The sequence below is a fragment of the Anguilla rostrata genome, chromosome 5 (assembly GCF_018555375.3).
Source record: "Anguilla rostrata isolate EN2019 chromosome 5, ASM1855537v3, whole genome shotgun sequence".
Classification (NCBI taxonomy): domain Eukaryota; kingdom Metazoa; phylum Chordata; class Actinopteri; order Anguilliformes; family Anguillidae; genus Anguilla; species Anguilla rostrata.
Window position 1 is genome coordinate 21353768 of NC_057937.1, and position 12719 is coordinate 21366486.

The following is a 12719-nucleotide window of genomic DNA, read 5'->3' on the forward strand; positions in this document are numbered from 1 at the left end:
AATAACCTGATAAAGCAGCATTCTATAAGCCCCATAATGGCAGGTATTCAAGCTCGTGACTGCATGAGGTCACTGGTGAAATGACTTCATAGACAGCCTGGACCTGCTCCATGGCCTCAGCAGCTCCATCTGTCCCTGAGAAAAAAATCACTGTGTCTATATGTGCCGGAGGTGGAAGTCCAGGGGTCAAAAAGTAAAAGTCCTGCGATGTGTTTCTTCCACCCATGAATTCAGCCAGCTGATTTCACAAATTAGTTCTCTAACTTCTGGGTGAAGAACTGTGTGAATTAGCAAATCCAGGTGATTGAGAAAAAATACTTATGCTTTCTGAACCTGGATTTTCCATGAGTCTGCGCAAGTGTGTTTCCTCAGCGTGTGTGTGTGTGTGTGTGTGTGTGTGTGTGCATAGTCATGTGTGAGTGCATGCATGTGTGGGTCTGTGTGTATTTTCATATTTGTTCAAGTCATTATTTAAGAGTTCTGACAGACATTTAAAAAAGATTTTTTACAAGATCTGACCAAGATCTCAAGTCTGCACAATTAAGACTCATAAATAACAATAGTTAAAAATAATTATACACACCCGGCATTCCATTACATTACATTACATTACAGGCATTTGGCAGACGCTCTTATCCAGAGCGACGTACAACAAAGTGTATAACCATAACCAGGAACAAGTATGACGAAACCCCTAGGGAGAAGTACCGGTCCAAGTGCAGGGAACAACCGCATAGTTCAACTTGGACCCTGGTGGTTAAACTGATTAACACTAACAACGAGAACGGCAACAACGCAATCTATGGAAAAATAAAAATAAATAAAAATACAAGTAGTCGTTAAGACTGGCGCATCAACTAAGTCACCTATTAAACAGCTGCCTAGTTACACCCCTAAGTTTAGTCATTTACAGGGGGGAAGGGAGGGATGGGGAGAGGTGCAGCCTGAAGAGGTGGGTCTTCAGTCGTTGTTTGAAATGGGTCACAGTCTCAGCTGTTCTGACCTCCACAGGGAGGTCATTCCACCATCGTGGGGCCAGAACAGACAGGAGACGTGTTCTGGAAGTGCAGGTGCGAAGAGGGGGAGGTGCTAGGCGTCCTGAGGTAGCAGAACGGAGGGATCTGGTTGGCATGTAGGGTTTGAAAATCTTGTGAAGGTATGCTGGGGCTGATCCCTTGACTGCCTGGTATGCTAGAACCAATGTTTTGAATTTGATGCGAGCTATAACAGGCAGCCAGTGGAGGGTAGTGAGCAGGGGAGTTACGTGGGAGTGTCTGGGGAGGTTGAAGACCAGACGAGCCGCAGCATTCTGGATGAGCTGCAGGGGTCTGGTGGCAGATGCCGGTAGTCCAGCCAGAAGAGAGTTGCAGTAGTCCAGGCGGGATAGAACCATTGCTTGGACCAGGAGCTGGGTTGAGTAGGTGGTGAGAAAGGGGCGGATTCTGCGGATGTTGTATAGGAAAAATCTGCATGCCCGGGTTACTGCTGCAATGTTGTTGGAGAGGGACAGCCTGTTGTCCATCATCACTCCGAGATTCTTGGCGCAGGGTGATGATGTCACTACAGTGTCCCCTAAGGAAATGGAAAAGTCGAGGAGGGGAGAGGATAGAGCAGGAATAAAGATTAGCTCCGTCTTTCCCGGGTTGAGCTTCAGGTGGTGATTGTCCATCCAGCTCTGTATGTCCCTCAGGCAAGCGGAGATGCGGGCAGGGACCTGTGTGTCCGATGGGGAGAAGGAGAGAAAGAGTTGCGTGTCGTCGGCATAGGAATGATAGGACAGGCCATGGGCAGATATTACAGGGCCAAGGGATCTGGTGTACATGGAGAAGAGAAGGGGACCAAGGACTGAGCCCTGGGGAACTCCGGTAGTGAGGGGAAGGGGTGGTGATACCTTACCCGCCCAGGCAACCTGGAAGGAGCGGTCAGAGAGGTAGGACTCAATCCAGTCAAGGACTGTGCCGCGGATCCCTGATGCTGCCAGGGAGGACAGGAGGGTAGAGTGGTCCACAGTGTCAAATGCAGCGGAGAGGTCTAGAAGAATCAGGACAGAGGAGAGGGAGGCTGCTCGTGCGGCATGGAGTGACTCACTGACCGAGAGGAGTGCAGTCTCAGTCGAGTGGCCAGGCCTGAAGCCAGACTGGTGGGGATCAAGCAGGTTGTTCTCAGAGAAGAAAGCAGAGAGCTGGTTAGATGCAGCACGTTCGAGTGTTTTAGATAGGAAAGGGAGGAGAGATACCGGGCGGTAGTTCTGAATGACTGAAGGATCTAGTGTGGGTTTCTTCAGCAGCGGGGTGATGTGGGCCTTCTTGAAGGATGAGGGGAAACATCCAGAAGATAGGGATGAGTTCACGAGGGAGGCGACAAAAGGGAGGATGTCTGGTGTGATTGTTTGAAGGAGAGATGAGGGGATAGGGTCGAGGGCGCGGGTGGTAGGGTGGTGGGTGAGCAGAAGCTGGGAGACTTCAGTGTCTGAGAGGAGAGAAAATGTGGAGAAACAGGGGGCGGAGGACGCAGAGGGGGCGGAGGACGCAGAGGGGGCGGAGGACGCAGAGGGGGCAAAGGAGCTGCGGATGTCTGCAATCTTTTCGTCAAAGAATGCTGCAAAGTCATCTGCAGTGAAGGAAGACTGGGGTGGGGGAGGTGGCACGCTGAGGAGAGAAGAGAAAATAGAGAAAAGTTGACGAGGGTTAGAAATGGAGTTATGAATTTTGGTTTGGTAGAATTTTGCCTTAGCGGCAGTGACAGAAGAAGAGAACTCTTTCAGGAGAGCCTGATAGGCTGAGAGGTCAGATGGGTCCCTGGATTTGGCCCACTTCCTCTCAGCAGCGCGGAGGGTGGCCCTGGAGGTGCGCAGGATGTCAGACATCCATGGACTGGGAGGGGATGAACGTGCTGGCCTAGGGACGAAGGGGCATAGGGAGTCGAGTGCTGAGGAGAGAGATGACGTCAGGGTGGAGGATGCAGAGTTAGTGGGGAGCTTGGAAAATGATTGAAGAGTGGGGAGGGAAGCAGTCACTCTGTGAGCAAGAGAAGAGGGTGATAGGGAGCGGAGGTTACGGCGGACAGTGACAGTGGGGATGGGAGGGGGGGAGGGAGGGTGTGGAGAGAGGGGGAGGGAGAAGGAGATGAAATGATGGTCAGACGTATGCAGGGGGTAACCGTAAGATTGGAGCTGGAGCAGGTCCTCAGGAAGATCAGGTCTAGGAGGTTGCCTGCCTTGTGGGTTGGAGGAGAGTGTTGTAGGGAGAGGTCAAAGGAGTGAAGTAGTGGTAGAAAGGCAACAGACTGGGAGGCTTCTAGGTGGATGTTAAAATCTCCAAGGAGGATCAGCGGGGTGCCGTCCTCAGGGAAGGAGCTGAGCAGGGTGTCTAGCTCATCCAGGAAGCTTCCCAGGGGCCCCGGGGGGCGATAAATAACAATAATATAAAGGTTAGCAGGGTAGGTGATAGAGACAGAATGAAATTCAAAAGTGGATATGGACAGGTCAGGGAGGGGGAGAACAGAGAATTTCCAGGTGGGGGAGATCAGTAGACCAGTACCACCACCACGGCCAGATCGCCGGGGGTGTGGGAGAAGGAGTAGGAGGATGAGAGGGCAGCAGGAGTGGCAGAGTTGTCTGGTGTGATCCAGGTCTCTGTGAGGGCAAGGAACTGCAGGGATTGGAGGGAGGCATAGGCGGAAATGAAGTCTGCCTTGCGCGTAGCAGACTGGCAGTTCCATAGTCCCCCTGTGACCGTGAAGTTCTCACAGGGGGTCAGCGGGGGGTAGCAGAGGTTAGAGGGGTTCCGTTGTCGAGGGGGGCCATGTCGCTGGAAGCGCCTTCTGAGGGGGAGAGCACAGACTGGAATGGGGAACTGGCTCATAAACTAGGAGGGAGCGACGCAAGCGTCGCTCCGAGTGTACCTAATTAGCAGCTGAAAAGCTGAGTCGAATAACGCACTGATTACAGAGGTTAACAGTTTGTGATAGTGCAATAATCGCAATCTATCAATTCTAAGAATCAAACAACCTAAAAACAAGACACCTAACGCAACCCAAAACCAAAGACACCTAACGCAACCCGAAAACAAAGACCAGTTTCCACACAGGGAAAAGTTTAAAATCTAACGCGGTATGTAATTAGTAAATGAACGCAGATACTTATCCACTCTAGCAGGACGGATTTCAGCAGTTCTACGCACCTGGACGAATTATACACTTACTTTAAAAATTCCTTCCTGAATTCTTGGTTTAAATAATTTCAGTGAAATGGAGGATTGTTGCATGCACGTGTATGTGTGGGATGTTGGGGTGGGTTGAGATTTAGCTTCAGGTTATGAGATAATAGGTAATATTAATGACTATGCATTACTATCAATTATTTCCCAATTAATTGTTTTACAGTGCAGTTTTATTGTTACAACCAAGTAAATTATTGCCAGTATGTGCCAACCCTGATAATGCAATAATTAAGCTATTTCTCAAAGTATGTATATACAAACGTCACGATAGGTACTATAAGAGAAATGACCACTTATTGAAAATTATTACTCCTAAATGACAAGGTAATTAAGACAATCTCAGATACACATTTGTGCTTAGTTTTCATGACCTCCATTAAACTGAACCTAAATCCTCTCTGAGACAGAAACAGCTTCTGTGCCATCCACACTTTTGCATATTAATTTAGCAGAGATATTATCGGTGCGGGAAAGTAACTGTTTTTCCATTTTTTCTATTGCGTGATCCCTCTTTTTCCACTGTAACATTCTTCTAATGATAGTAACTACAATTATCTAATTAACTAATCAGTGCGAAGTCCAACTCAAACACTACTCTATTGTAAGTTTTCTACTCCATGGTCTTGTGGATGCAGAATCATGTTCAGGAATCTGAACGTCGCAACACCCAGCTGTATAAGTTGCCATTACCATCTAGTTTCTAGTTCTAGCTTTTTGTTTTTACTCCCATCCTCCAATAAATGGCTTCTTTACCTGTTGTGAAGGCTTTCAAAAGTCTTCCAACTGACAGGGCAGTCTTGCTGTAGGATAGGCTGTGTTCTGTTCTCTATTTGGCTTTTACTTTAAAGGCAATTATCTGCAATGTAGACCACTTGTACAGCCATTGTGGTTCTACAGGCCTCATAACTGTCAGAATTGCATGCTGCTCTGTTCTCTTTGAGTTCTTGTCTCGGGCCTGTCTGCCTGTCTTGTACAACAGACGAAGGACCATATGACTTCTCTTTCACACAGAGGATTAAACAGTCATTCTCAGCCGACTCAATTCGGAAAGCCACCTGGCCAGTTTTAAAAAGAGAGAAGTGTGTTACTGTAGAACAGGGATCATGACAGCATATTTGTTTGCTGTCTCTACAATTTTTTTCTGAAAATCAGTCTATTTGTAATGAATGTGTCCTGGATGTAGGCACAGATCATTGTATCATCATCGTAACACTGGGTTAAACTGAACAGTATATTTGCTTTTATGCCAAAGAGCAGCCAACAGCAGGGACACTGAATTGCAGTGTTTCACAAACTATGAGCCATGGGCCACTAGGTAGCACATTTTAGTCTGAAACTGTGTAGTAGTTCATGTCCAGCCACAACTACATGGGCCTTCAATGCAATGTTGGCAGGAATGCAGTCTTTCCCGAAGTTGCTTAAAAAAAATCAGAAGTTGCATTTTTGAGATTATTTTTAAAAATCTGAGTGCTTGTTTTAAAGTGCAACAAGCGACCCCGTTTTTTTTTCACATTTGTGGTTACTATTGCTTAATAGCGTGAGCCAATTGTAAATGTAGCTATAAGCTATTCCCCCCCAGAATATTTCCCATGGCGGACTCTCCTCACTGGGAAACAATGGACATGCACTCCATTCACCTCTTCCGAGAGTTGCGATTTGCCCCCAGTATTAGAAGATAAATTATTGGAATTGTGGAAGTGTTGTTGGAAGTGACCAGGGCTTTGTTGCAATTGCATGCCGCTCTCAGAATTTTGGCTAGCTCGTAGCAGGGAATGTGCAATTTAGGAAGATGGCAGTGAAAACTCCATTCTGCAACCAAAACAAAGCACTGAAATAGACTGGCTTCTGAAAATACTATACAAGTGTCCCTGTTGTCCTTTCTTCCTTGGTTTGACCGACTAGTTGAGAGTAAGCAGGCACACCCAAGGCTGGACCATCCATTAGGCAACTGTAAGTGACGGCCAAAAAAAGGGCGGCAAAAGATGTGGGGTGGAAAATTGGTGCTAGGGCCTGGTGCCACCGGCCTCTCATTTACACTGCAGGGAAATAAAACAGCAGAGTGGTAAAAGCCCAAACTATCATTTACATAATTTTCCCATAATACCTAGTGCCATTTTCAGGGGTTGTTATTATATAATGAAATGGTTATTTAAATACCATGTGGGAACAGGAAATCTGAATCCGACGCACCAAGTTGCGTTCTGATTTGCAGATTCCAATGGCAGGTGATTGTGTGAAATGGCAAGCATAACCACAGCGACAGACAGACAGACAGACAGATAGATATTTGTGATCACTGTAAAATTCACAGAGGACCACACATCAATAGAAAACTGAAATCTACTGTTATTTGAGACATGGAAAAACTAAATCACTTTAGCAGAAAGTACCAACAATCTGGAAGATTCAGCTCTAAATAAGGATATTAAAAGATACACCCTCCTGATGAACATCACAATGTCGTTTCTTTTTTTTTTTTTTTCTCAAAAAGGGTTGTGGAATACAGTCTGACCTATTCAGAAACACTATACTGGATTTACTGTTTCTTTTTCATCTCCAAATCCAGCCTGATATCTGAGAACAGCCCACCCACGCTTGGAGAAAGGGCTAAGGAATGCTTCTCTCCCCAGCCACTGATGCCAGGTCAACTGTACGCAGTTGCTCCTGACAGGGTCATGTAAGGAATTCTTCACAAACCCATTCCCGATTTCATGGCACATTTCCACCAGGAGTACATCTGTTTGTGGGCCAAAAACGTGGCCTGTGGGGGTGGTGGGGGATTAGCCATGCCCATCAGTTCATCATTTATCAGGGGGTCGGAGAGATTCTAAAAGGGGTAGGAGAAAAAACGGGAGGCTTAAAAAAATATTCTCAGCAATTGATCACCTGACTAGTTTGTCATTAATGATTGCCCTACCTGTTTTAAAATGTAATCCTTTAGTGTACTCTTTCAGAAATCTTTGTGAGAAATACAGTTACGGCTATGTTTCCAATATGGTTTTAATGTGTTTTTTACTGGTTAGTGTTTTAAAGTGAAGTAGTCATTTATGTTTTTTTTTGTGATTTTAACAATACTGCAGTGTTGGGAGACAATTCCATTTAAATTTCATGATTCAAATTAAAATTCTTTTTTTTAATTTAAATTGAAAGCACTTGTGCTTGGCTACACAGTTCATTTCCCATCAGCTAATATAAAGATGTATGGATTGATTGATTGATTGATTGATTGATTGATTGATTGATAGAAAAGAGAATGATTTTAAAGCTGGGGGGAGTTGGCATGAGGGTGGTGACGGGTGTCAAGTAATAACTGTATATCAGCAAGAGCGTAGAGTGTATTGTGTCCTTATAGCACACACTGGTTATTCAGGCATGGTGGGGGTCAGTTCCATTTCCATTTCAGTCAATTTAGGAAACAAACTGAAATTCAAATCAACTGAAAAACGCCCACTTTACAAGTTGAATTTCAATTCAGTTCTTGAATTGCCTGAACTGAAAAGGAATTGATTCTGACATTTCACTCTGTTTGGTCATTTAATTTTAAAAAAATCTACAGTATATCTATTCTATATTTAGTCACAGATATTGATCATAGAATGACATGGTATAATTCCACTAAATTCCCTCCTGTTTATTTTGCAATTCTGTGACCAGTGTTTTTCGTCACTGTATTGGCACAGCTTTGGGCCATTGTTGGCTTTATCTTGTTGCTATGATGGAATATGCATTTTTGAAAGAATATCTTCCTCTCAGATAGACACTATTGTCCAGTTTGTCATGTTTTGGGGGTATAGCTGCAGATGAGACCGCAGGAAGGGGGTGCTTGTTAAATGCACGACCTATGCAAAAATGGTGGCACAATGATGAAACTATTTGCCGTAGTTGTGTATCATCTACCCATAAAGCTAGAACACAGAGTTTGTTGTTTCCACTCATAGTTTGGTTGCAAGAGCACTGAATGTCTGAGTTTAGCAATCTCATGACCCCAGCATCCTGGCAAGTGGGGGAACTCCTTGAAGGGGTTAATGATGTTCTGTACAGTTGATTCTAGTAAGCCCAAGGTTTGGCCTATGTCTAATTTCTCTGCCTCATAAGGGCTTCCTTGACTTTGGCACAACTCTGGTCCTCTTGTTCATAAATGCCCATAACAGACTCCAAAGGCAATCAAAAGCCTTGAATCAACACTAGATACTGAAAGCTCTCTTATCCCTGCACTTAAGGAAGCAATTGAACACTCCTGATTAATAAGAAATTTCGGTGAAGCCATTTGTCCCAAACACTATGGTGCTCTGACATGGGGGAACTATGTATAAAAAGTAATTTCTACATTGTGAAAAAAGTGTATAATACCATGAAATAAAAGCTGAGAATATGCACTTTACCCAAATGTGAATTGTTTGATTACAAATCAAAAATTGTGGATTACAGAGCCAATTCAAGACAAAATGTCTTTGTCCCAAATGTTATGGAGCTCACTATACGTCATTCCAGCTACAGAAGGAGCTGCTCAGTCATAAAAGTTTGTCAGTTTTATGACTTGGATGGAGAGAATGTTCTGACTGAGCTCAGAGTGTTCCACTCGTCCCATTCATTCCCCAGCAGTAATGTACAAGTCATATTACAGTGCCTTAAAGAAAACAAGGTAGACACAGTTTTCCCTTTCCTAACCAGCTTCTCACGAGCACTAGCCAATGTAAACTAGCGGAAGAGAGTGAAACCTGTGACTAAGCTCAAAGGTCATGGGGCTGTTCTTATCACCCAGTGATTAAGAACAAAAATCTAATGAAGAAATCAAATAGAAAAGTGACAAAAATAAACTAAAACAAACTAGTATAATTTAAAAGATTTTTTTTTTTACCAGTGTTTTCCTGATTTTAAATTTAAAAATGTTTTAATGTCTTATAATTTCAGCTGTTATTATTGTTATTGAGTTCCAAGGCCACCATGAACAGAATTTTTCCTGTCGGTACAAATTTTACTTTCATGTTCCAGGGACCCCCTGTGTGCAAGCCAAATATTCTAAAGGCTGTAAGTTCTTTGGCCTGGTCCTAGGAACACCCCACCAACACAAACAGGAGCACAGACACACACACACAAATACACACACACACACACACACACATTTCTGGAGAGATAAGCAGAATTCCATAGACCTTCAAAAGCCTGTCAACTTCCTGTCCCCCTTCCCTCCCTGTTCCTTGATACTATCAAGGCTTCATTGGCCCCCAGCAGGCCCTTTGTCACCCACAGCCCTGTCTTCCTCTTGCACACGTGTATGTCACATTATCTGCCACAGAGGCCAGACTCCATTTCCCCTCGGAAGGGGGACAGAGGAAGAAGGAAATGAACCACAACAAGCGAGAGAAAAGAGACATACAGAGAGAGAGAGAGAGAGAGAGAGAGAGAGAGAGAGAGAGAGAAAGGTTTTTTATTTTTTTACATATTGTTTCATTAGAATTACTGTCATGGTTAGGCAACATTTGATAGTGTACTATATTTACTTCGCATGCTCTTAAGATCCATTTATAATGATTGTCAAAGTAAGTTTTTTAAGTGTTGTGTGGATACTGAACACATACAGTAACATTTAAATGCCTCTGATGATAACTGGGAAGTGTGAGAAAGAATTTTTAAAAAGAAAGAATGAATTAGCACCTGGTTCCATTTTCAGTTCCAGTGCTGAACTTCAGATGGAACTATGGTTAGATGAGACCAAAACTGAACTTTATCACCCGCTATACCACTGCCTTTAGAAGTAATTTTCTGACATGATGTAGCTAGTAATGTTTTAATAAGTGCACCCCTCAGACTGATACTTTTTTCAGTTAGCTGGCTACATGACAATCTGGGGTACACCTTGGACAACAACCCTGGATATTTTTGTATACAATTTGACAAGACTGCTGTACTTGTCCTGCTAATCACTGTGGCCTACTGAATTGAATCACTGAGATAGAGAAAGTGATAGAGAGAACAAAGAGATGGACAGAGGGTGAGAGAAGGTCAGAGGGACAGTAAAAGAAACTGAGAGAGGTAGCAGGATGGGGGGATAAAGGGAGAGTTATGTGAGAGTGGGACTGATTAAATGGGGGGAGAGAGGTAGAGGAAAAGGAAGAAGTGCACTCTGGTGTTTAAAATGCTCTGTGAGGAAAGGCCTGTCATAAAGATCAAAACAACCTGCCACTTACATTTAGGAGCCAGGGAGACCAGACAGCTGAGTGTGTTTACCAGAGTATAATCTCATCTACTACCTGTTACAGAAGCTGCACTGATATAACTGAAAGCTGCAGTAATTCAGAACATTCTCTGTGATGACTACCGCAGAGGTGTACATCGTGCCCTCAACTCAACATGGCCAGAAGGTATGCCGTGACTGGCCTGGGTATCGGGCCTATATTTAGCTCTGCGACGGTCAGAATGTCGCTCAGCTCTCTCAGAGTTGACTCCCCAGTCTTAGGGTCCACTGCCAAACCAGAAGTTTATAAAATAGTAGTAGAGCAACACTTTCCAGCTGTTATCAACGATGAACAACGGTGGCGAAAAACTTACAGTTTTTGTAATGTACCCTTATGCTCAACTAACAAATAAAAACAGTCATAATCGACATCACTGGAAAGATGAACTGATTAGCATAATGTTTAACAGAAGAAAAAAAAACAACACTAAAGTTAGCTGGTTAGTCTGTTCTGATCCTAATGAACAGCAACAAATGTATTGACCTCATGTTTAGCAGAAGGAAAAAATGGCAGTTCTGATCATTCGGTCCATTAAAATATAAATTATTCCTCCCTTATACCAACATTCCTTGTGTAAACACAAATAAAGGAACGTTACTCCTGTGCTGTTTGTTGCAGAGATGCAAGTGACAAACTTAACATCACGCTTTGCAGTTTAAAAATAAGCGTGAACAGAGTCAGACACAGCAGGATGTCCAAGGTTTATTTAAGATGAAACCATGTCAGAGTCAGACAGATGCCGTGAAGTCCAGTGCAGGTCAGAGACAACCTTCCACCAGTCAGGGCCAACTAGCAGCCATGGACCTGCCAGCACAGGCCAGAGCCAGCCTGAGAGGGCCAGTGAGGGCTACACCAGCAGCCATCTATCTGCAGCAACAGGTGTCAGAACATGAGCCTGTTATGTGGTTCCTTCCTTTTCACAACCAGTTCACAAGATACCACTTCCAAAACAAGCATATTAACCATGGTAATTGATTGATGTTTTCGATATACCCAATAATGAAAGCTCCCACCAAACCTCTGAGGGAGAAGAGGACCAGTCTCAGAGCAGGCTTCACAACAGAAGTGGTTCAGATTCTGAGGGTGACAGTGACAGAGACCACCGCCTAGTCCCATCTGGATCAGAATTTGCTATCCCTGTTGGACGTCAAGGTATATTGACAAATGTCATCTTTCAGTGTTTTAGACACTATGAACACTGTTGATGATGAAATAAAAGGGACTAATCTTTAGTGTATTTATATTTTTAGATATTTCACAATCCAGAGCGGTGGGTCCCGTGCAGCCTAACTTGAAGATGTTCCCTATTACACAGCAAGGACAAGATAACAAGAGGAGGGCGTTTAATTCTACATGGTATAAAGAATATCCATGGATAGAATATTCACAAAGTCAGGACTCGGCCCATGCAGACATTTTTCACTCCCCTCTGCCCCTCAATCTGCTTTCGCTTCACTCTCTGGTTTTGCAAACTGGAAAAAAGCACTATATAAGGACGGTGGGTTTGGAATAGAGCCCGACCGATATATCGGTTTGGCGGATATATCGGCCATTATTTGACTTTTTTGACGACATCGGGATCGGCAGTTATGCAGCCGATGTGTCCCGATTTTTAAATAAGTATAATAAACAACAAAAAACATTGATTATTTATCTGTACTTGTCTGTTCGAACGTTGTAATTGCTATTTACTAGAATTATCCAGTAGAGGGAGCTCTAATACAAGTGTGAACTGCAGCAGCTGACACGCTAATTCTGTAATAAGACGTTTGTCACTCGTGCCTCCAATATTCTCCACTGCAAGACTTGTCTGCACAGATTCGATTGCCGCAATAAAGGTATGTACATTTAGTGAAAGTTTTTAATTAAATGCGTTTAAACGACCACTATGTTTATCAATCCTCATTATCAAGCAAGCGAGCTAGCTAATATATTTGGTTCACTTTAGCAAGCTAGCTGGCTAGCAAGCCTTTATGAAGTGGCAGTGAGCACATAAGCAGCGTAGAATTTACATTTCCAGAGGACATCGCTGTATTCTCAAATAAATAACCAGCCAAAATAAAATGGTGATCGAATGCATCACACATTTGTTATTTTATCTGAGATAATGATATTTGTTACTATATGATGCTGTGTCAATAGCCAACGCGTTATTGCAAGGGAGTGTGTTATCTAATCACGCGTCATCGTAGCAAGCTAATCAGACAGTAAAAACGCAGATAAAGCACTTCGAAAGTGGATCATTTTAAGCCATGTTATCTAG